A 20,003-nucleotide genomic window follows, 5' to 3' on the forward strand; every position below is an offset into this window, starting at 1 on the left:
AAAATGTCACTTCTTTTCCTTCTGTTTAAAAATACTGGTCCACCCATTTCTGCCTAAAAAGGTAGTCTACTTAGCCTTTTCCGTCCTGTCACACGTTTCAAGTGCTGCACTGCAACTCAGATTAATGACAACCCAGTGTCCAAAATCGGCCCCTGGTGTAAAGATATGGTTTCCCGGGTAAAATAAAGCAAGTCAGAAAATATGGTGTGGCTTAACTGTAGCTGTGAAGTTTGGCACATTACTTGGCACCAAAGCCTTCTCTACCCCGGGTAATGGCAAAGAAAGCTACTTAAGGTAGTGACGCTTCTTAAATGCTCCCTTATGTTTGGACTTTTTGGGTGTATATTGTACTAATCAGCAAACTGGCATAAGGGTCTGTGCAAGGAGGTCACGTAAGCCAGCTTCAAAGTGGGCCACGTGACTTGAGTTTCGTCCAGTTGGTAGGATCCGTATGAACAAAAACCATGGAGATGCTGGGGATTGAACCCAGGACCTCACACATGCGAAGCGTGCGCTCTACCACTGAGCTACATCCCCTACGTGGTGTGCTTTCTCCCAATTCCCTGCTGGAACGGACAGACTTTATTTAACTATCGCGGAAAGAGCTACGCGGGAAGAGATTGAGAGACACAGCTTTGCAGTAATTCCATGTGCATAAAAGACAAAGTGGAGATGCCGGGGATTGAACCCGGGGCCTCACACATGCAAAGCGTGCGCTCTACCACTGAGCTACATCCCCCTTCGCAAGCTTCTCCAAAGAAGGTTCCGATCGGCCGATAGCAGTTTACAGGCTAATTCGGCATCTACCTTGTTGCCAAACAGCCTTTCCAAAAAAAATGTCACTTCTTTTCCTTCTGTTTAAAAATACTGGTCCACCCATTTCTGCCTAAAAAGGTAGTCTACTTAGCCTTTTCCGTCCTGTCACACGTTTCAAGTGCTGCACTGCAACTCAGATTAATGACAACCCAGTGTCCAAAATCGGCCCCTGGTGTAAAGATATGGTTTCCCGGGTAAAATAAAGCAAGTCAGCAAATATGGTGTGGCTTAACTGTAGCTGTGAAGTTTGGCGCATTACTTGGCACCAAAGCCTTCTCTACCCCGGGTAATGGCAAAGAAAGCTACTTAAGGTAGTGACGCTTCTTAAATGCTCCCTTACGTTTTGACTTTTTGGGTGTATATTGTACTAATCAGCAAACTGGCATAAGGGTCTGTGCAAGGAGGTCACGTAAGCCAGCTTCAAAGTGTGCCACGTGACTTGAGTTTCGTCCAGTTGGTAGGATCCGTATGAACAAAAACCATGGAGATGCTGGGGATTGAACCCAGGACCTCACACATGCGAAGCGTGCGCTCTACCACTGAGCTACATCCCCTACGTGGTGTGCATTCTCCCAATTCCCTGCTGGAACGGACAGACTTTATTTAACTATCGCGGAAAGAGCTACGCGGGAAGAGATTGAGAGACACAGCTTTGCAGTAATTCCATGTGCATAAAAGACAAAGTGGAGATGCCGGGGATTGAACCCGGGGATTCACACATGCAAAGCGTGCGCTCTACCACTGAGCTACATCCCCCTTCGCAATCTTCTCCAAAGAAGGTCCTGATCGGCCGATAGCAGTTTACAGGCTAATTCGGCATCTACCTTGTTGCCAAACAGCCTTTCCAAAAAAATGTCACTTCTTTTCCTTCTGTTTAAAAATACTGGTCCACCCATTTCTGCCTAAAAAGGTAGTCTACTTAGCCTTTTCCGTCCTGTCACACGTTTCAAGTGCTGCACTGCAACTCAGATTAATGACAACCCAGTGTCCAAAATCGGCCCCTGGTGTAAATATATGGTTTCCCGGGTAAAATAAAGCAAGTCAGCAAATATGGTGTGGCTTAACTGTAGCTGTGAAGTTTGGCGCATTACTTGGCACCAAAGCCTTCTCTACCCCGGGTAATGGCAAAGAAAGCTACTTAAGGTAGTGACGCTTCTTAAATGCTCCCTTACGTTTTGACTTTTTGGGTGTATATTGTACTAATCAGCAAACTGGCATAAGGGTCTGTGCAAGGAGGTCACGTAAGCCAGCTTCAAAGTGTGCCACGTGACTTGAGTTTCGTCCAGTTGGTAGGATCCGTATGAACAAAAACCATGGAGATGCTGGGGATTGAACCCAGGACCTCACACATGCGAAGCGTGCGCTCTACCACTGAGCTACATCCCCTACGTGGTGTGCATTCTCCCAATTCCCTGCTGGAACGGTGTTAAAGTGTGTGCATATATCTACGAGCATATGTGTTTGATAGTAGTATGAATATATACACACACATATATACACACAACTTTATGTTTCATTTGGGTATGTTTATTTTTAATGTGTTCTCATTAGAACTACGATACTACTGATGTCTGCCTCAGGTTACAAGAAGATAACTGTCTGCCAAGAATAGCAAGACATATCACATAAAATATTTCATTCACTCATACAAATATGGTGGTTATGGAAGGTCAATAATATTATATTGCGGTATTATTTATAAATATAGCAAATACATGTGGTGATAGTGTTCCAGTAAATAAAGGAAGTAGTATATAATATAAGAACATGTGAAAGCACACTGACTTTTAACAAAACAAGGTCTATAACAATAATATTGTTTCATTGATTAGGAATGGTGTTTTTTAAAGGTAAAAACATTCAAACTATATTTTTTGGTAAATTGTGGTGATGCTTCTTCACTGAATATGGTTACAATAGTCTGGACTTTTGATAGTATTATTTTTGTGACATATTCATTGAATGAAACATTCTGTTATTTATTCTATCTGAATAATGTTGAAAACATCATTTCATGCTTTAAGATAATTTAAAGTGATCTAACTATTGCAAGACCATATTCTATTCTTACTGAATACATACATGAATATTCTAGTAAATGAGGTTTTTGAGTAAAATAGATATGGGAATAGTTAAGGTAAAATAGAGTGATATGCTATGGTACACTGTGATTATCATAGGATAGCAATAATCACCAAGTTTTTGGTGTAGGATAGGGAAGAAAAAGTAGATCTTCAATCAAGACATCAAAGCCTAGAATTTTTGTATGGATTTTTGATTTTTTCCAGCGTTGATCAGTAGCCAGAGAAAGAGACTGAGCTGTAATTCTTATCCAAGTAAAGCACTTGAAGGGAACAGATAAATCATGGACTGTTTTACTATTCTTTTCTTTGATCAACTGGCATGCTGAGACTTCTAGTACCACAAGCTTCTAGATGGCTATTGAACTTTCTTCAGGTGATCTATCCTGGGACTATGCTAAAGTATCTTCATGATTGACATTCTTTTGTTTGTTACATTTTTAACTATGTCAAGCCAACTACAGATGCCATGACCGGAAGCAAGTCTACAAGTGAGTTTTAAAAGACTTTGTTCATTTCATTAAATCTCCTCCAGTGGTCATGATGGCAAAGGACAAAAAGATGGCATATGTAAGTGATGGTTGCTGGACTATGCTTTTATCAAGTGTAAGTTATACAAGATTCTATCCACCTCAGCGAGTTGTTGGAAAAGATTGTTCCTAAAGTCTGAGAACAATGGACTTTGTGCTATAAGCTAAATCTTTATCTCCACAATCTGGATGAGGAATGACTGTGTTATATTACAAGATGTCTGCTCTAGGTACTGACGTTACAGAGTTAAAGATGACCCTTGTAAAGACTACAGAAGTCAGATGAAATGAGGAAGTCGTTTGCACAAACAAGGGGGGTCAAGAAGTGCTAACTCTTTATGTGTTTTTTTCAGTAGCCTAGCAGGTGTCAGCTGACAGCTTCAATTCCAGAGAGACAAAGACTCAAAGACTCTTTACCATGCAAAGGAAAAGAGATGGATTATTGCATGAGGGATAATATCAAGACATTCATTTTGTTGTTTACTTTTTCAGCGAAGGAATTATTTTTCAAAAGACTTTGCCAATTTTATTTTGATTAATTAACAACAAAGGATGTATAACCTAAAGACTTTGTTACACCAAGAAGAGTAAAGTCATCTGAACCATTCCAGGTTTTCCATAGATCCAGATGAAGACAAGAAGATACATTTTTTAGACTAGGCCTAGCTAGAATTCTATCTTTTTATAAAATCAAATCACAGTTTCTCATAACATAATAATTTAAATGCTACAAATATATTATGGGTAAAGTGATAATTTTCATAGACTTGTTATTAAAGTGATAGACGTTGTCTGTGTGTTTATAAGAAGAATGAAGAAAGAAGATTCCGTGATCTCTAATGTATAAAAGGTATTGTTCATTGGAAAGTCTTGATACATTGAGGAGTCAATACAATGTATTTCATCCTCAAGAGGGGGAAATGTTAAATATGATGTGTTTTACAATGAACAATATCTTGGTATAATATAATGTAAGTCATATATATACTGCTGACCTCACCATAATAGCACAACACTATTCACTGTATAAAGTGATTGTAATACTGACAGTATAATATCATATTCTATACTAAGGAGACGTGTATAAGTTGGAAATAGATACATAAGTGTACACAGCACTATTCACGGTTCCATGACTATGTAGGGTGGTAATGCCAGTACACAGCACGATAACTATACATCCATGAGTGGAAACAGGTTATGCTGATGCATAGAGAAAGAGTTCTATATTTGTTATGGTCATATATGTGCAGACACAAACACTCAATTATAATAAACACGCCCACACACATGACATTTACAGTGAGTCATGAACCTATATAAGATGGTAGTTACCAAGATGGAGGTTGGTTGGATCAGGGCTGTACAGAAGGTATGAGCCCTATGTCACAAGAAGGATCCAGAGCCTTCAAGGAGAAGGTTGTGATGTAAGCGTGAGGAATCCATGATGGAAGCGTGAAGGAAGGAATGTCTCCCAGGATGCTTGAGTGAAGCAACAGCTGCCTGAAGCTCGTGACGATTTGTAAGACAAACCCTTCACTTCATAGGACTCTCATATGAACTAAGGAAACTAATGGCTGTAAGACGTTTCTCTGATATTCTTTTCTATTCAATTCTGTAATTTCACTACTTTTAAAGAAGAAGCAATAAATCTCCAATTTATAAAGAAACCTCTCTGATGTCATCCTACTGCGGCGAGCCATAAACTACAGGTGCTAACGCCATTTTCTACAAACGGACAGACTTTATTTAACTATCGCGGAAAGAGCTACGTGGGAAGAGATTGAGAGACACAGCTTTGCAGTAATTCCATGTGCATAAAAGACAAAGTGGAGATGCCGGGGATTGAACCCGGGGCTTCACACATGCAAAGCATGCGCTCTACCACTGAGCTACATCCCCCTTCGCAATCTTCTCCAAAGAAGGTTCCGATCGGCCGATAGCAGTTTACAGGCTAATTCGGCATCTACCTTGTTGCCAAACAGCCTTTCCAAAAAAATGTCACTTCTTTTCCTTCTGTTTAAAAATACTGGTCCACCCATTTCTGCCTAAAAAGGTAGTCTACTTAGCCTTTTCCGTCCTGTCACACGTTTCAAGTGCTGCACTGCAACTCAGTTTAATGACAACCCAGTGTCCAAAATCGGCCCCTGGTGTAAAGATATGGTTTCCCGGGTAAAATAAAGCAAGTCAGAAAATATGGTGTGGCTTAACTGTAGCTGTGAAGTTTGGCACATTACTTGGCACCAAAGCCTTCTCTACCCCGGGTAATGGCAAAGAAAGCTACTTAAGGTAGTGACGCTTCTTAAATGCTCCCTTATGTTTGGACTTTTTGGGTGTATATTGTACTAATCAGCAAACTGGCATAAGGGTCTGTGCAAGGAGGTCACGTAAACCAGCTTCAAAGTGGGCCACGTGACTTGAGTTTCGTCCAGTTGGTAGGATCCGTATGAACAAAAACCATGGAGATGCTGGGGATTGAACCCAGGACCTCACACATGCGAAGCGTGCGCTCTACCACTGAGCTACATCCCCTACGTGGTGTGCTTTCTCCCAATTCCCTGCTGGAACGGACAGACTTTATTTAACTATCGCGGAAAGAGCTACGCGGGAAGAGATTGAGAGACACAGCTTTGCAGTAATTCCATGTGCATAAAAGACAAAGTGGAGATGCCGGGGATTGAACCCGGGGCTTCACACATGCAAAGCGTGCGCTCTACCACTGAGCTACATCCCCCTTCGCAAGCTTCTCCAAAGTAGGTTCCGATCGGCCGATAGCAGTTTACAGGCTAATTCGGCATCTACCTTGTTGACAAACAGCCTTTCCAAAAAAATGTCACTTCTTTTCCTTCTGTTTAAAAATACTGGTCCACCCATTTCTGCCTAAAAAGGTAGTCTACTTAGCCTTTTCCGTCCTGTCACACGTTTCAAGTGCTGCACTGCAACTCAGTTTAATGACAACCCAGTGTCCAAAATCGGCCCCTGGTGTAAAGATATGGTTTCCCGGGTAAAATAAAGCAAGTCAGCAAATATGGTGTGGCTTAACTGTAGCTGTGAAGTTTGGCACATTACTTGGCACCAAAGCCTTCTCTACCCCGGGTAATGGCAAAGAAAGCTACTTAAGGTAGTGACGCTTCTTAAATGCTCCCTTATGTTTGGACTTTTTGGGTGTATATTGTACTAATCAGCAAACTGGCATAAGGGTCTGTGCAAGGAGGTCACGTAAGCCAGCTTCAAAGTGGGCCACGTGACTTGAGTTTCGTCCAGTTGGTAGGATCCGTATGAACAAAAACCATGGAGATGCTGGGGATTGAACCCAGGACCTCACACATGCGAAGCGTGCGCTCTACCACTGAGCTACATCCCCTACGTGGTGTGCTTTCTCCCAATTCCCTGCTGGAACGGACAGACTTTATTTAACTATCGCGGAAAGAGCTACGCGGGAAGAGATTGAGAGACACAGCTTTGCAGTAATTCCATGTGCATAAAAGACAAAGTGGAGATGCCGGGGATTGAACCCGGGGCTTCACACATGCAAAGCGTGCGCTCTACCACTGAGCTACATCCCCCTTCGCAAGCTTCTCCAAAGTAGGTTCCGATCGGCCGATAGCAGTTTACAGGCTAATTCGGCATCTACCTTGTTGACAAACAGCCTTTCCAAAAAAATGTCACTTCTTTTCCTTCTGTTTAAAAATACTGGTCCACCCATTTCTGCCTAAAAAGGTAGTCTACTTAGCCTTTTCCGTCCTGTCACACGTTTCAAGTGCTGCACTGCAACTCAGATTAATGACAACCCAGTGTCCAAAATCGGCCCCTGGTGTAAAGATATGGTTTCCCGGGTAAAATAAAGCAAGTCAGCAAATATGGTGTGGCTTAACTGTAGCTGTGAAGTTTGGCGCATTACTTGGCACCAAAGCCTTCTCTACCCCGGGTAATGGCAAAGAAAGCTACTTAAGGTAGTGACGCTTCTTAAATGCTCCCTTACGTTTTGACTTTTTGGGTGTATATTGTACTAATCAGCAAACTGGCATAAGGGTCTGTGCAAGGAGGTCACGTAAGCCAGCTTCAAAGTGTGCATTCTCCCAATTCCCTGCTGGAACGGACAGACTTTATTTAACTATCGCGGAAAGAGCTACGCGGGAAGAGATTGAGAGACACAGCTTTGCAGTAATTCCATGTGCATAAAAGACAAAGTGGAGATGCCGGGGATTGAACCCGGGGCTTCACACATGCAAAGCGTGCGCTCTACCACAGAGCTACATCCCCCTTCGCAAGCTTCTCCAAAGTAGGTTCTGATCGGCCGATAGCAGTTTACAGGCTAATTCGGCATCCACCTTGTTGCCAAACAGCCTTTCCAAAAAAATGTCACTTCTTTTCCTTCTGTTTAAAAATACTGGTCCACCCATTTCTGCCTAAAAAGGTAGTCTACTTAGCCTTTTCCGTCCTGTCACACGTTTCAAGTGCTGCACTGCAACTCAGATTAATGACAACCCAGTGTCCAAAATCGGCCCCTGGTGTAAAGATATGGTTTCCCGGGTAAAATAAAGCAAGTCAGCAAATATGGTGTGGCTTAACTGTAGCTGTGAAGTTTGGCGCATTACTTGGCACCAAAGCCTTCTCTACCCCGGGTAATGGCAAAGAAAGCTACTTAAGGTAGTGACGCTTCTTAAATGCTCCCTTACGTTTTGACTTTTTGGGTGTATATTGTACTAATCAGCAAACTGGCATAAGGGTCTGTGCAAGGAGGTCACGTAAGCCAGCTTCAAAGTGTGCCACGTGACTTGAGTTTCGTCCAGTTGGTAGGATCCGTATGAACAAAAACCATGGAGATGCTGGGGATTGAACCCAGGACCTCACACATGCGAAGCGTGCGCTCTACCACTGAGCTACATCCCCTACGTGGTGTGCATTCTCCCAATTCCCTGCTGGAACGGACAGACTTTATTTAACTATCGCGGAAAGAGCTACGCGGGAAGAGATTGAGAGACACAGCTTTGCAGTAATTCCATGTGCATAAAAGACGAAGTGGAGATGCCGGGGATTGAACCCGGGGCTTCACACATGCAAAGCGTGCGCTCTACCACTGAGCTACATCCCCCTTCGCAAGCTTCTCCAAAGTAGGTTCCGATCGGCCGATAGCAGTTTACAGGCTAATTCGGCATCTACCTTGTTGCCAAACAGCCTTTCCAAAAAAATGTCACTTCTTTTCCTTCTGTTTAAAAATACTGGTCCACCCATTTCTGCCTAAAAAGGTAGTCTACTTAGCCTTTTCCGTCCTGTCACACGTTTCAAGTGCTGCACTGCAACTCAGATTAATGACAACCCAGTGTCCAAAATCGGCCCCTGGTGTAAAGATATGGTTTCCCGGGTAAAATAAAGCAAGTCAGCAAATATGGTGTGGCTTAACTGTAGCTGTGAAGTTTGGCGCATTACTTGGCACCAAAGCCTTCTCTACCCCGGGTAATGGCAAAGAAAGCTACTTAAGGTAGTGACGCTTCTTAAATGCTCCCTTACGTTTTGACTTTTTGGGTGTATATTGTACTAATCAGCAAACTGGCATAAGGGTCTGTGCAAGGAGGTCACGTAAGCCAGCTTCAAAGTGTGCCACGTGACTTGAGTTTCGTCCAGTTGGTAGGATCCGTATGAACAAAAACCATGGAGATGCTGGGGATTGAACCCAGGACCTCACACATGCGAAGCGTGCGCTCTACCACTGAGCTACATCCCCTACGTGGTGTGCATTCTCCCAATTCCCTGCTGGAACGGACAGACTTTATTTAACTATCGCGGAAAGAGCTACGCGGGAAGAGATTGAGAGACACAGCTTTGCAGTAATTCCATGTGCATAAAAGACAAAGTGGAGATGCCGGGGATTGAACCCGGGGCTTCACACATGCAAAGCGTGCGCTCTACCACTGAGCTACATCCCCCTTCGCAAGCTTCTCCAAAGTAGGTTCCGATCGGCCGATAGCAGTTTACAGGCTAATTCGGCATCTACCTTGTTGCCAAACAGCCTTTCCAAAAAAATGTCACTTCTTTTCCTTCTGTTTAAAAATACTGGTCCACCCATTTCTGCCTAAAAAGGTAGTCTACTTAGCCTTTTCCGTCCTGTCACACGTTTCAAGTGCTGCACTGCAACTCAGTTTAATGACAACCCAGTGTCCAAAATCGGCCCCTGGTGTAAAGATATGGTTTCCCGGGTAAAATAAAGCAAGTCAGCAAATATGTTGTGGCTTAACTGTAGCTGTGAAGTTTGGCGCATTACTTGGCACCAAAGCCTTCTCTACCCCGGGTAATGGCAAAGAAAGCTACTTAAGGTAGTGACGCTTCTTAAATGCTCCCTTACGTTTTGACTTTTTGGGTGTATATTGTACTAATCAGCAAACTGGCATAAGGGTCTGTGCAAGGAGGTCACGTAAGCCAGCTTCAAAGTGTGCCACGTGACTTGAGTTTCGTCCAGTTGGTAGGATCCGTATGAACAAAAACCATGGAGATGCTGGGGATTGAACCCAGGACCTCACACATGCGAAGCGTGCGCTCTACCACTGAGCTACATCCCCTACGTGGTGTGCTTTCTCCCAATTCCCTGCTGGAACGGACAGACTTTATTTAACTATCGCGGAAAGAGCTACGCGGGAAGAGATTGAGAGACACAGCTTTGCAGTAATTCCATGTGCATAAAAGACAAAGAGGAGATGCCGGGGATTGAACCCGGGGCTTCACACATGCAAAGCGTGCGCTCTACCACTGAGCTACATCCCCCTTCGCAAGCTTCTCCAAAGAAGGTTCCGATCGGCCGATAGCAGTTTACAGGCTAATTCGGCATCTACCTTGTTGCCAAACAGCCTTTCCAAAAAAATGTCACTTCTTTTCCTTCTGTTTAAAAATACTGGTCCACCCATTTCTGCCTAAAAAGGTAGTCTACTTAGCCTTTTCCGTCCTGTCACACGTTTCAAGTGCTGCACTGCAACTCAGTTTAATGACAACCCAGTGTCCAAAATCGGCCCCTGGTGTAAAGATATGGTTTCCCGGGTAAAATAAAGCAAGTCAGCAAATATGGTGTGGCTTAACTGTAGCTGTGAAGTTTGGCGCATTACTTGGCACCAAAGCCTTCTCTACCCCGGGTAATGGCAAAGAAAGCTACTTAAGGTAGTGACGCTTCTTAAATGCTCCCTTACGTTTTGACTTTTTGGGTGTATATTGTACTAATCAGCAAACTGGCATAAGGGTCTTTGCAAGGAGGTCACGTAAGCCAGCTTCAAAGTGTGCCACGTGACTTGAGTTTCGTCCAGTTGGTAGGATCCGTATGAACAAAAACCATGGAGATCCTGGGGATTGAACCCAGGACCTCACACATGCGAAGCGTGCGCTCTACCACTGAGCTACATCCCCTACGTGGTGTGCAATCTCCCAATTCCCTGCTGGAACGGACAGACTTTATTTAACTATCGCGGAAAGAGCTACGCGGGAAGAGATTGAGAGACACAGCTTTGCAGTAATTCCATGTGCATAAAAGACAAAGTGGAGATGCCGGGGATTGAACCCGGGGCTTCACACATGCAAAGCGTGCGCTCTACCACTGAGCTACATCCCCCTTCGCAAGCTTCTCCAAAGTAGGTTCCGATCGGCCGATAGCAGTTTACAGGCTAATTCGGCATCTACCTTGTTGCCAAACAGCCTTTCCAAAAAAATGTCACTTCTTTTCCTTCTGTTTAAAAATACTGGTCCACCCATTTCTGCCTAAAAAGGTAGTCTACTTAGCCTTTTCCGTCCTGTCACACGTTTCAAGTGCTGCACTTCAACTCAGTTTAATGACAACCCAGTGTCCAAAATCGGCCCCTGGTGTAAAGATATGGTTTCCCGGGTAAAATAAAGCAAGTCAGCAAATATGGTGTGGCTTAACTGTAGCTGTGAAGTTTGGCGCATTACTTGGCACCAAAGCCTTCTCTACCCCGGGTAATGGCAAAGAAAGCTACTTAAGGTAGTGACGCTTCTTAAATGCTCCCTTACGTTTTGACTTTTTGGGTGTATATTGTACTAATCAGCAAACTGGCATAAGGGTCTGTGCAAGGAGGTCACGTAAGCCAGCTTCAAAGTGTGCCACGTGACTTGAGTTTCGTCCAGTTGGTAGGATCCGTATGAACAAAAACCATGGAGATCCTGGGGATTGAACCCAGGACCTCACACATGCGAAGCGTGCGCTCTACCACTGAGCTACATCCCCTACGTGGTGTGCATTCTCCCAATTCCCTGCTGGAACGGACAGACTTTATTTAACTATCGCGGAAAGAGCTACGCGGGAAGAGATTGAGAGACACAACTTTGCAGTAATTCCATGTGCATAAAAGACAAAGTGGAGATGCCGGGGATTGAACCCGGGGCTTCACACATGCAAAGCGTGCGCTCTACCACTGAGCTACATCCCCCTTCGCAAGCTTCTCCAAAGTAGGTTCTGATCGGCCGATAGCAGTTTACAGGCTAATTCGGCATCTACCTTGTTGACAAACAGCCTTTCCAAAAAAATGTCACTTCTTTTTCTTCTGTTTAAAAATACTGGTCCACCCATTTCTGCCTAAAAAGGTAGTCTACTTAGCCTTTTCCGTCCTGTTACACGTTTCAAGTGCTGCACTGCAACTCAGTTTAATGACAACCCAGTGTCCAAAATCGGCCCCTGGTGTAAAGATATGGTTTCCCGGGTAAAATAAAGCAAGTCAGCAAATATGGTGTGGCTTAACTGTAGCTGTGAAGTTTGGCGCATTACTTGGCACCAAAGCCTTCTCTACCCCGGGTAATGGCAAAGAAAGCTACTTAAGGTAGTGACGCTTCTTAAATGCTCCCTTACGTTTGGACTTTTTGGGTGTATATTGTACTAATCAGCAAACTGGCATAAGGGTCTGTGCAAGGAGGTCACGTAAGCCAGCTTCAAAGTGTGCCACGTGACTTGAGTTTCATCCAGTTGGTAGGATCCGTATGAACAAAAACCATGGAGATGCTGGGGATTGAACCCAGGACCTCAAACATGCGAGGCGTGCGCTCTACCACTGAGCTACATCCCCTGCCTAAAAAGGTAGTCTAATTAGCCTTTTCCGTCCTGTCACACGTTTCAAGTGCTGCACTGCAACTCAGTTTAATGACAAATATGGTGTGGCTTCTGTTTTCCTTCTGTTTGGAAAAGTACACTAGCTTGCCGACAGGTTGACAGGATGGCCGAGCGGTCTAAGGCAATGCGTTCAGGTCTCTGTCTCCTCTGGAGGCGTGAGTTCGAATCCCACTTCTGACAGTGGACTGAAGCGCGGGCTTTGTCTTTCTCTTTACTTAACTATCTCCTTTCTAGGAGGTTGCCGAGTAGAAGAGCGTAGAAAAACAGAATTTGATAGCGCAGGTTCTTTCAGGGAATCTCCAGAGCAAGGGTGTTCTTTTCTGAGCCTCACCAAACCCTTATTCAAAGAGCTTCTAAAATCCCACCACCTCCAAGAAACCCTACATCGTTCTGATGGACTGTAAGCTGAATTTTTAAATTCCTCTTCGCTGCCATGCAACGCCTGGCCTTTGCCGTAAATTGCCTAAGCTCTCAAAACTCCAAACATCTGAGCTGTATCCTCAATGTTCCTGGCGCTTTTACGCACTGGTGAAGCCTCATGGGGGCAGGGGTTTATCTTTCACTGCAGCCAGACGTGACTGCTCCTGTCTGCTGCCGTCTGATGGATGATGCCAGCGTGCCTGCGTGCATTACACATTTCTTCAATTTCAAGGACCAGTGAAGGCAGACTGAAGAATGGTGCCCATGAGCAATATTGTTTAGGCCAGCTGGGCAATGCTAGTTAGCTGCTTTCTTCCACCATACCACTTTGCTCCTGGAACTGCAGCTCAGCTCCAACCAGGCCAGTGCTGCCGAGTGGTAAAACGGCACACAAGCCGAGGACAGGCCATTTTGGAGGAAAGACGGGAACGAATCTCATTACTTTAGTTGATGCGTACCTAAAAAAGCACCTGCCGAAACCCGGGATCGAACCAGGGACCTTTAGATCTTCAGTCTAACGCTCTCCCAACTGAGCTATTTCGGCCTCCTGAGTGCCCGGTGGCCAATGGCCTTCCACGGGAGGGGTACAAACTGTAGTACAGCACTTCTCCCAAAGTACTATCTGGAGCTACCAAGAGCTGAGGAGCCACAAGCATGGAGCTGGGCAGTCACACGTGTCTTCCTGACCCTTGCTTGGGTAGTACACAAGATTGTAATATACACCCAATGACGGTCATGGTTTTTCCTTTGGAGAAGTTCTCCCGCTAAGGCTTAAGGAGTAGAATAGTTCTGTTTGGAAAAGTACACTACCTTGCCGACAGGTTGTCAGGATGGCCGAGCGGTCTAAGGCGCTGCGTTCAGGTCGCAGTCTCCTCTGGAGGCGTGGTTTCGAATCCCACTTCTGACAGTGGACTGAAGCGCGGGCTTTGTCTTTCTCTTTACTTAACTATCTCCTTTCTAGGAGGTTGCCGAGTAGAAGAGCGTAGAAAAACAGAATTTGATAGCGCAGGTTCTTTCAGGGAATCTCCAGAGCAAGGGTGTTCTTTTCTGAGCCTCACCAAACCCTTATTCAAAGAGTTCCCACCACCTCCAAGAAACCCTACATCGTTCTGATGGACTGTAAGCTGAATTTTTAAATTCCTCTTCGCTGCCATGCAACGCCTGGCCTTTGCCGTAAATTGCCTAAGCTCTCAAAACTCCAAACATCTGAGCTGTATCCTCAATGTTCCTGGCGCTTTTACGCACTGGTGAAGCCTCATGGGGGCAGGGGTTTATCTTTCACTGCAGCCAGACGTGACTGCTCCTATCTGCTGCCGTCTGATGGATGATGCCAGCGTGCCTGCGTGCATTACACATTTCTTCAATTTCAAGGACCGGTGAAGGCAGACTGAAGAATGGTGCCCATGAGCAATATTGTTTAGGCCAGCTGGGCAATGCTAGTTAGCTGCTTTCTTCCACCATACCAGTTTGCTCCTGGAACTGCAGCTCAGCTCCAACCAGGCCAGTGCTGCCGAGTGGTAAAACGGCACACAAGCCGAGGACAGGCCATTTTGGAGGAAAGACGGGAACGAATCTCATTACTTTAGTTGATGCGTACCTAAAAAAGCACCTGCGAAACCCGGGATCGAACCAGGGACCTTTAGATCTTCAGTCTAACGCTCTCCCAACTGAGCTATTTCGGCCTCCTGAGTGCCCGATGGCCAATGGCCTTCCACGGGAGGGGTACAAACTGTAGTACAGCACTTCTCCCAAAGTACTATCTGGAGCTACCAAGAGCTGAGGAGCCACAAGCATGGAGCTGGGCAGTCACACATGTCTTCCTGACCCTTGCTTGGGTAGTACACAAGATTGTAATATACACCCAATGACGGTCATGGTTTTTCCTTTGGAGAAGTTCTCCCGCTAAGGCTTAAGGAGTAGAATAGTTCTGTTTGGAAAAGTACACTACCTTGCCGACAGGTTGTCAGGATGGCCGAGCGGTCTAAGGCGCTGCGTTCAGGTCGCGGTCTCCTCTGAAGGCGTGGATTCGAATCCCACTTCTGACAGTGGACTGAAGCGCGGGCTTTGTCTTTCTCTTTACTTAACTATCTCCTTTCTAGGAGGTTGCCGAGTAGAAGAGTGTAGAAAAACAGAATTTGATAGCGCAGGTTCTTTCAGGGAATCTCCAGAGCAAGGGTGTTCTTTTCTGAGCCTCACCAAACCCTTATTCAAAGAGCTTCTAAAATCCCACCACCTCCAAGAAACCCTACATCGTTCTGATGGACTGTAAGCTGAATTTTTAAATTCCTCTTCGCTGCCATGCAACGCCTGGCCTTTGCCGTAAATTGCCTAAGCTCTCAAAACTCCAAACATCTGAGCTGTATCCTCAATGTTCCTGGCGCTTTTACGCACTGGTGAAGCCTCATGGGGGCAGGGGTTTATCTTTCACTGCAGCCAGACGTGACTGCTCCTGTCTGCTGCCGTCTGATGGATGATGCCAGCGTGCCTGCGTGCATTACACATTTCTTCAATTTCAAGGACCGGTGAAGGCAGACTGAAGAATGGTGCCCATGAGCAATATTGTTTAGGCCAGCTGGGCAATGCTAGTTAGCTGCTTTCTTCCACCATACCAGTTTGCTCCTGGAACTGCAGCTCAGCTCCAACCAGGCCAGTGCTGCCGAGTGGTAAAACGGCACACAAGCCGAGGACAGGCCATTTTGGAGGAAAGACGGGAACGAATCTCATTACTTTAGTTGATGCGTACCTAAAAAAGCACCTGCCGAAACCCGGGATCGAACCAGGGACCTTTAGATCTTCAGTCTAACGCTCTCCCAACTGAGCTATTTCGGCCTCCTGAGAGCCCGGTGGCCAATGGCCTTCCACGGGAGGGGTACAAACTGTAGTACAGCACTTCTCCCAAAGTACTATCTGGAGCTACCAAGAGCTGAGGAGCCACAAGCATGGAGCTGGGCAGTCACACGTGTCTTCCTGACCCTTGCTTGGGTAGTACACAAGATTGTAATATACACCCAATGACGGTCATGGTTTTTCCTTTGGAGAAGTTCTCCCGCTAAGGCTTAAGGAGTAGAATAGTTCTGTTTGGAAAAGTACACTACCTTGCCGACAGGTTGTCAGGATGGCCGAGCGGTCTAAGGCACTGCGTTCAGGTCGCAGTCTCCTCTGGAGGCGTGGGTTCGAATCCCACTTCTGACAGTGGACTGAAGCGCGCGCTTTGTCTTTCTCTTTACTTAACTATCTCCTTTCTAGGAGGTTGCCGAGTAGAAGAGCGTAGAAAAACAGAATTTGATAGCGCAGGTTCTTTCAGGGAATCTCCAGAGCAAGGGTGTTCTTTTCTGAGCCTCACCAAACCCTTATTCAAAGAGCTTCTAATATCCCACCACCTCCAAGAAACCCTACATCGTTCTGATGGACTGTAAGCTAAATTTTTAAATTCCTCTTCGCTGCCATGCAACGCCTGGCCTTTGCCGTAAATTGCCTAAGCTCTCAAAACTCCAAACATCTGAGCTGTATCCTCAATGTTCCTGGCGCTTTTACGCACTGGTGAAGCCTCATGGGGGCAGGGGTTTATCTTTCACTGCAGCCAGACGTGACTGCTCCTGTCTGCTGCCGTCTGATGGATGATGCCAGCGTGCCTGCGTGCATTACACATTTCTTCAATTTCAAGGACCGGTGAAGGCAGACTGAAGAATGGTGCCCATGAGCAATATTGTTTAGGCCAGCTGGGCAATGCTAGTTAGCTGCTTTCTTCCACCATACCAGTTTGCTCCTGGAACTGCAGCTCAGCTCCAACCAGGCCAGTGCTGCCGAGTGGTAAAACGGCACACAAGCCGAGGACAGGCCATTTTGGAGGAAAGACGGGAAGGAATCTCATTACTTTAGTTGATGCGTACCTAAAAAAGCACCTGCCGAAACCCGGGATCGAACCAGGGACCTTTAGATCTTCAGTCTAACGCTCTCCCAACTGAGCTATTTCGGCCTCCTGAGTGCCCGGTGGCCAATGGCCTTCCACGGGAGGGGTACAAACTGTAGTACAGCACTTCTCCCAAAGTACTATCTTGAGCTACCAAGAGCTGAGGAGCCACAAGCATGGAGCTGGGCAGTCACACGTGTCTTCCTGACCCTTGCTTGGGTAGTACACAAGATTGTAATATACACCCAATGACGGTCATGGTTTTTCCTTTGGAGAAGTTCTCCCGCTAAGGCTTAAGGAGTAAAATAGTTCTGTTTGGAAAAGTACACTACCTTGCCGACAGGTTGTCAGGATGGCTGAGTGGTCTAAGGCGCTGCGTTTAGGTCGCAGTCTCCTCTGGAGGCGTGGGTTTGAATCCCACTTCTGACAGTGGACTGAAGCGCGGGCTTTGTCTTTCTCTTTACTTAACTATCTCCTTTCTAGGAGGTTGCCGAGTAGAAGAGCGTAGAAAAACAGAATTTGATAGCGCAGGTTCTTTCAGGGAATCTCCAGAGCAAGGGTGTTCTTTTCTGAGCCTCACCAAACCCTTATTCAAAGAGCTTCTAAAATCCCACCACCTCCAAGAAACCCTACATCGTTCTGATGGACTGTAAGCTGAATTTTTAAATTCCTCTTCGCTGCCATGCAACGCCTGGCCTTTGCCGTAAATTGCCTAAGCTCTCAAAACTCCAAACATCTGAGCTGTATCCTCAATGTTCCTGGCGCTTTTACGCACTGGTGAAGCCTCATGGGGGCAGGGGTTTATCTTTCACTGCAGCCAGACGTGACTGCTCCTGTCTGCTGCCGTCTGATGGATGATGCCAGCGTGCCTGCGTGCATTACACATTTCTTCAATTTCAAGGACCGGTGAAGGCAGACTGAAGAATGGTGCCCATGATCAATATTGTTTAGGCCAGCTGGGCAATGCTAGTTAGCTGCTTTCTTCCACCATACCAGTTTGCTCCTGGAACTGCAGCTCAGCTCCAACCAGGCCAGTGCTGCCGAGTGGTAAAACGGCACACAAGCCGAGGACAGGCCATTTTGGAGGAAAGACGGGAACGAATCTCATTACTTTAGTTGATGCGTACCTAAAAAAGCACCTGCCGAAACCCGGGATCGATCCAGGGACCTTTAGATCTTCAGTCTAACGCTCTCCCAACTGAGCTATTTCGGCCTCCTGGGTGCCCGGTGGCCAATGGCCTTCCACGGGAGGGGTAGAAACTGTAGTACAGCACTTCTCCCAAAGTACTATCTGGAGCTACGAAGAGCTGAGGAGCCACAAGCATGGAGCTGGGCAGTCACACGTGTCTTCCTGACCCTTGCTTGGGTAGTACACAAGATTGTAATATACACCCAATGACGGTCAGGGTTTTTCCTTTGGAGAAGTTCTCCCGCTAAGGCTTAAGGAGTAGAATAGTTCTGTTTGGAAAAGTACACTACCTTGCCGACAGGTTGTCAGGATGGCCGAGCGGTCTAAGGCGCTGCGTTCAGGTCGTAGTCTCCTCTGGAGGCGTGGGTTTGAATCCCACTTCTGACAGTGGACTGAAGCGCGGGCTTTGTCTTTCTCTTTACTTAACTATCTCTTTTCTAGGAGGTTGCCGAGTAGAAGAGTGTAGAAAAACAGAATTTGATAGCGCAGGTTCTTTCAGGGAATCTCCACAGCAAGGGTGTTCTTTTCTGAGCCTCACCAAACCCTTATTCAAAGAGCTTCTAAAATCCCACCACCTCCAAGAAACCCTACATCCTACATCGTTCTGATGGACTGTAAGCTGAATTTTTAAATTCCTCTTCGCTGCCATGCAACGCCTGGCCTTTGCCGTAAATTGCCTAAGCTCTCAAAACTCCAAACATCTGAGCTGTATCCTCAATGTTCCTGGCGCTTTTACGCACTGGTGAAGCCTCATGGGGGCAGGGGTTTATCTTTCACTGCAGCCAGACGTGACTGCTCCTGTCTGCTGCCGTCTGATGGATGATGCCAGCGTGCCTGCGTGCATTACACATTTCTTCAATTTCAAGGACCGGTGAAGGCAGACTGAAGAATGGTGCCCATGAGCAATATTGTTTAGGCCAGCTGGGCAATGCTAGTTAGCTGCTTTCTTCCACCATACCAGTTTGCTCCTGGAACTGCAGCTCAGCTCCAACCAGGCCAGTGCTGCCGAGTGGTAAAACGGCACACAAGCCGAGGACAGGCCATTTTGGAGGAAAGACGGGAACGAATCTCATTACTTTAGTTGATGCGTACCTAAAAAAGCACCTGCAAAACCCGGGATCGAACCAGGGACCTTTAGATCTTCAGTCTAACGCTCTCCCAACTGAGCTATTTCGGCCTCCTGAGTGCCCGATGGCCAATGGCCTTCCACGGGAGGGGTACAAACTGTAGTACAGCACTTCTCCCAAAGTACTATCTGGAGCTACCAAGAGCTGAGGAGCCACAAGCATGGAGCTGGGCAGTCACACATGTCTTCCTGACCCTTGCTTGGGTAGTACACAAGATTGTAATATACACCCAATGACGGTCATGGTTTTTCCTTTGGAGAAGTTCTCTCGCTAAGGCTTAAGGAGTAGAATAGTTCTGTTTGGAAAAGTACACTACCTTGCCGACAGGTTGTCAGGATGGCCGAGCGGTCTAAGGCGCTGCGTTCAGGTCGCGGTCTCCTCTGAAGGCGTGGATTCGAATCCCACTTCTGACAGTGGACTGAAGCGCGGGCTTTGTCTTTCTCTTTACTTAACTATCTCCTTTCTAGGAGGTTGCCGAGTAGAAGAGCGTAGAAAAACAGAATTTGATAGGGCAGGTTCTTTCAGGGAATCTCCAGAGCAAGGGTGTTCTTTTCTGAGCCTCACCAAACCCTTATTCAAAGAGCTTCTAAAATCCCACCACCTCCAAGAAACCCTACATCGTTCTGATGGACTGTAAGCTGAATTTTTAAATTCCTCTTCGCTGCCATGTAACGCCTGGCCTTTGCCGTAAATTGCCTAAGCTCTCAAAACTCCAAACATCTGAGCTGTATCCTCAATGTTCCTGGCGCTTTTACGCACTGGTGAAGCCTCATGGGGGCAGGGGTTTATCTTTCACTGCAGCCAGACGTGACTGCTCCTGTCTGCTGCCGTCT

General features: G+C 46.1%; 23 non-coding genes across 23 annotated transcripts; 1 reads left to right on the forward strand and 22 right to left on the reverse strand.

The window, feature by feature from the left end:
• Window positions 1-465: 465 nt before the first annotated feature.
• On the reverse strand, window positions 466-537 carry TRNAA-CGC (transfer RNA alanine (anticodon CGC)). The gene has a single exon. It is a non-coding gene; the product is annotated as a tRNA-Ala (tRNA).
• A 130-nt stretch (window positions 538-667) lies between these two features.
• Window positions 668-739, reverse strand: TRNAA-UGC (transfer RNA alanine (anticodon UGC)). Its single transcript has one exon. It is a non-coding gene; the product is annotated as a tRNA-Ala (tRNA).
• A 559-nt stretch (window positions 740-1,298) lies between these two features.
• Window positions 1,299-1,370, reverse strand: TRNAA-CGC (transfer RNA alanine (anticodon CGC)). Its single transcript has one exon. It is a non-coding gene; the product is annotated as a tRNA-Ala (tRNA).
• A 760-nt stretch (window positions 1,371-2,130) lies between these two features.
• TRNAA-CGC (transfer RNA alanine (anticodon CGC)) lies at window positions 2,131-2,202 on the reverse strand. The gene has a single exon. It is a non-coding gene; the product is annotated as a tRNA-Ala (tRNA).
• A 3,685-nt stretch (window positions 2,203-5,887) lies between these two features.
• On the reverse strand, window positions 5,888-5,959 carry TRNAA-CGC (transfer RNA alanine (anticodon CGC)). Its single transcript has one exon. It is a non-coding gene; the product is annotated as a tRNA-Ala (tRNA).
• A 130-nt stretch (window positions 5,960-6,089) lies between these two features.
• On the reverse strand, window positions 6,090-6,161 carry TRNAA-UGC (transfer RNA alanine (anticodon UGC)). Its single transcript has one exon. It is a non-coding gene; the product is annotated as a tRNA-Ala (tRNA).
• A 558-nt stretch (window positions 6,162-6,719) lies between these two features.
• On the reverse strand, window positions 6,720-6,791 carry TRNAA-CGC (transfer RNA alanine (anticodon CGC)). Its single transcript has one exon. It is a non-coding gene; the product is annotated as a tRNA-Ala (tRNA).
• A 130-nt stretch (window positions 6,792-6,921) lies between these two features.
• Window positions 6,922-6,993, reverse strand: TRNAA-UGC (transfer RNA alanine (anticodon UGC)). Its single transcript has one exon. It is a non-coding gene; the product is annotated as a tRNA-Ala (tRNA).
• A 1,255-nt stretch (window positions 6,994-8,248) lies between these two features.
• TRNAA-CGC (transfer RNA alanine (anticodon CGC)) lies at window positions 8,249-8,320 on the reverse strand. The gene has a single exon. It is a non-coding gene; the product is annotated as a tRNA-Ala (tRNA).
• A 130-nt stretch (window positions 8,321-8,450) lies between these two features.
• TRNAA-UGC (transfer RNA alanine (anticodon UGC)) lies at window positions 8,451-8,522 on the reverse strand. The gene has a single exon. It is a non-coding gene; the product is annotated as a tRNA-Ala (tRNA).
• Window positions 8,523-9,080: 558 nt separating this feature from the next.
• On the reverse strand, window positions 9,081-9,152 carry TRNAA-CGC (transfer RNA alanine (anticodon CGC)). The gene has a single exon. It is a non-coding gene; the product is annotated as a tRNA-Ala (tRNA).
• A 130-nt stretch (window positions 9,153-9,282) lies between these two features.
• TRNAA-UGC (transfer RNA alanine (anticodon UGC)) lies at window positions 9,283-9,354 on the reverse strand. The gene has a single exon. It is a non-coding gene; the product is annotated as a tRNA-Ala (tRNA).
• Window positions 9,355-9,912: 558 nt separating this feature from the next.
• Window positions 9,913-9,984, reverse strand: TRNAA-CGC (transfer RNA alanine (anticodon CGC)). The gene has a single exon. It is a non-coding gene; the product is annotated as a tRNA-Ala (tRNA).
• Window positions 9,985-10,114: 130 nt separating this feature from the next.
• Window positions 10,115-10,186, reverse strand: TRNAA-UGC (transfer RNA alanine (anticodon UGC)). The gene has a single exon. It is a non-coding gene; the product is annotated as a tRNA-Ala (tRNA).
• Window positions 10,187-10,744: 558 nt separating this feature from the next.
• Window positions 10,745-10,816, reverse strand: TRNAA-CGC (transfer RNA alanine (anticodon CGC)). The gene has a single exon. It is a non-coding gene; the product is annotated as a tRNA-Ala (tRNA).
• Window positions 10,817-10,946: 130 nt separating this feature from the next.
• Window positions 10,947-11,018, reverse strand: TRNAA-UGC (transfer RNA alanine (anticodon UGC)). The gene has a single exon. It is a non-coding gene; the product is annotated as a tRNA-Ala (tRNA).
• Window positions 11,019-11,576: 558 nt separating this feature from the next.
• Window positions 11,577-11,648, reverse strand: TRNAA-CGC (transfer RNA alanine (anticodon CGC)). The gene has a single exon. It is a non-coding gene; the product is annotated as a tRNA-Ala (tRNA).
• Window positions 11,649-11,778: 130 nt separating this feature from the next.
• Window positions 11,779-11,850, reverse strand: TRNAA-UGC (transfer RNA alanine (anticodon UGC)). The gene has a single exon. It is a non-coding gene; the product is annotated as a tRNA-Ala (tRNA).
• Window positions 11,851-12,408: 558 nt separating this feature from the next.
• On the reverse strand, window positions 12,409-12,480 carry TRNAA-CGC (transfer RNA alanine (anticodon CGC)). Its single transcript has one exon. It is a non-coding gene; the product is annotated as a tRNA-Ala (tRNA).
• Window positions 12,481-13,415: 935 nt separating this feature from the next.
• TRNAF-GAA (transfer RNA phenylalanine (anticodon GAA)) lies at window positions 13,416-13,488 on the reverse strand. The gene has a single exon. It is a non-coding gene; the product is annotated as a tRNA-Phe (tRNA).
• Window positions 13,489-15,700: 2,212 nt separating this feature from the next.
• On the reverse strand, window positions 15,701-15,773 carry TRNAF-GAA (transfer RNA phenylalanine (anticodon GAA)). Its single transcript has one exon. It is a non-coding gene; the product is annotated as a tRNA-Phe (tRNA).
• A 1,074-nt stretch (window positions 15,774-16,847) lies between these two features.
• On the reverse strand, window positions 16,848-16,920 carry TRNAF-GAA (transfer RNA phenylalanine (anticodon GAA)). Its single transcript has one exon. It is a non-coding gene; the product is annotated as a tRNA-Phe (tRNA).
• A 280-nt stretch (window positions 16,921-17,200) lies between these two features.
• Window positions 17,201-17,283, forward strand: TRNAL-UAG (transfer RNA leucine (anticodon UAG)). The gene has a single exon. It is a non-coding gene; the product is annotated as a tRNA-Leu (tRNA).
• Window positions 17,284-20,003: the final 2,720 nt, after the last annotated feature.

This window comes from Dendropsophus ebraccatus, chromosome 4 (genome assembly GCF_027789765.1).
Source record: "Dendropsophus ebraccatus isolate aDenEbr1 chromosome 4, aDenEbr1.pat, whole genome shotgun sequence".
NCBI classification, from domain to species: Eukaryota; Metazoa; Chordata; class Amphibia; order Anura; family Hylidae; genus Dendropsophus; species Dendropsophus ebraccatus.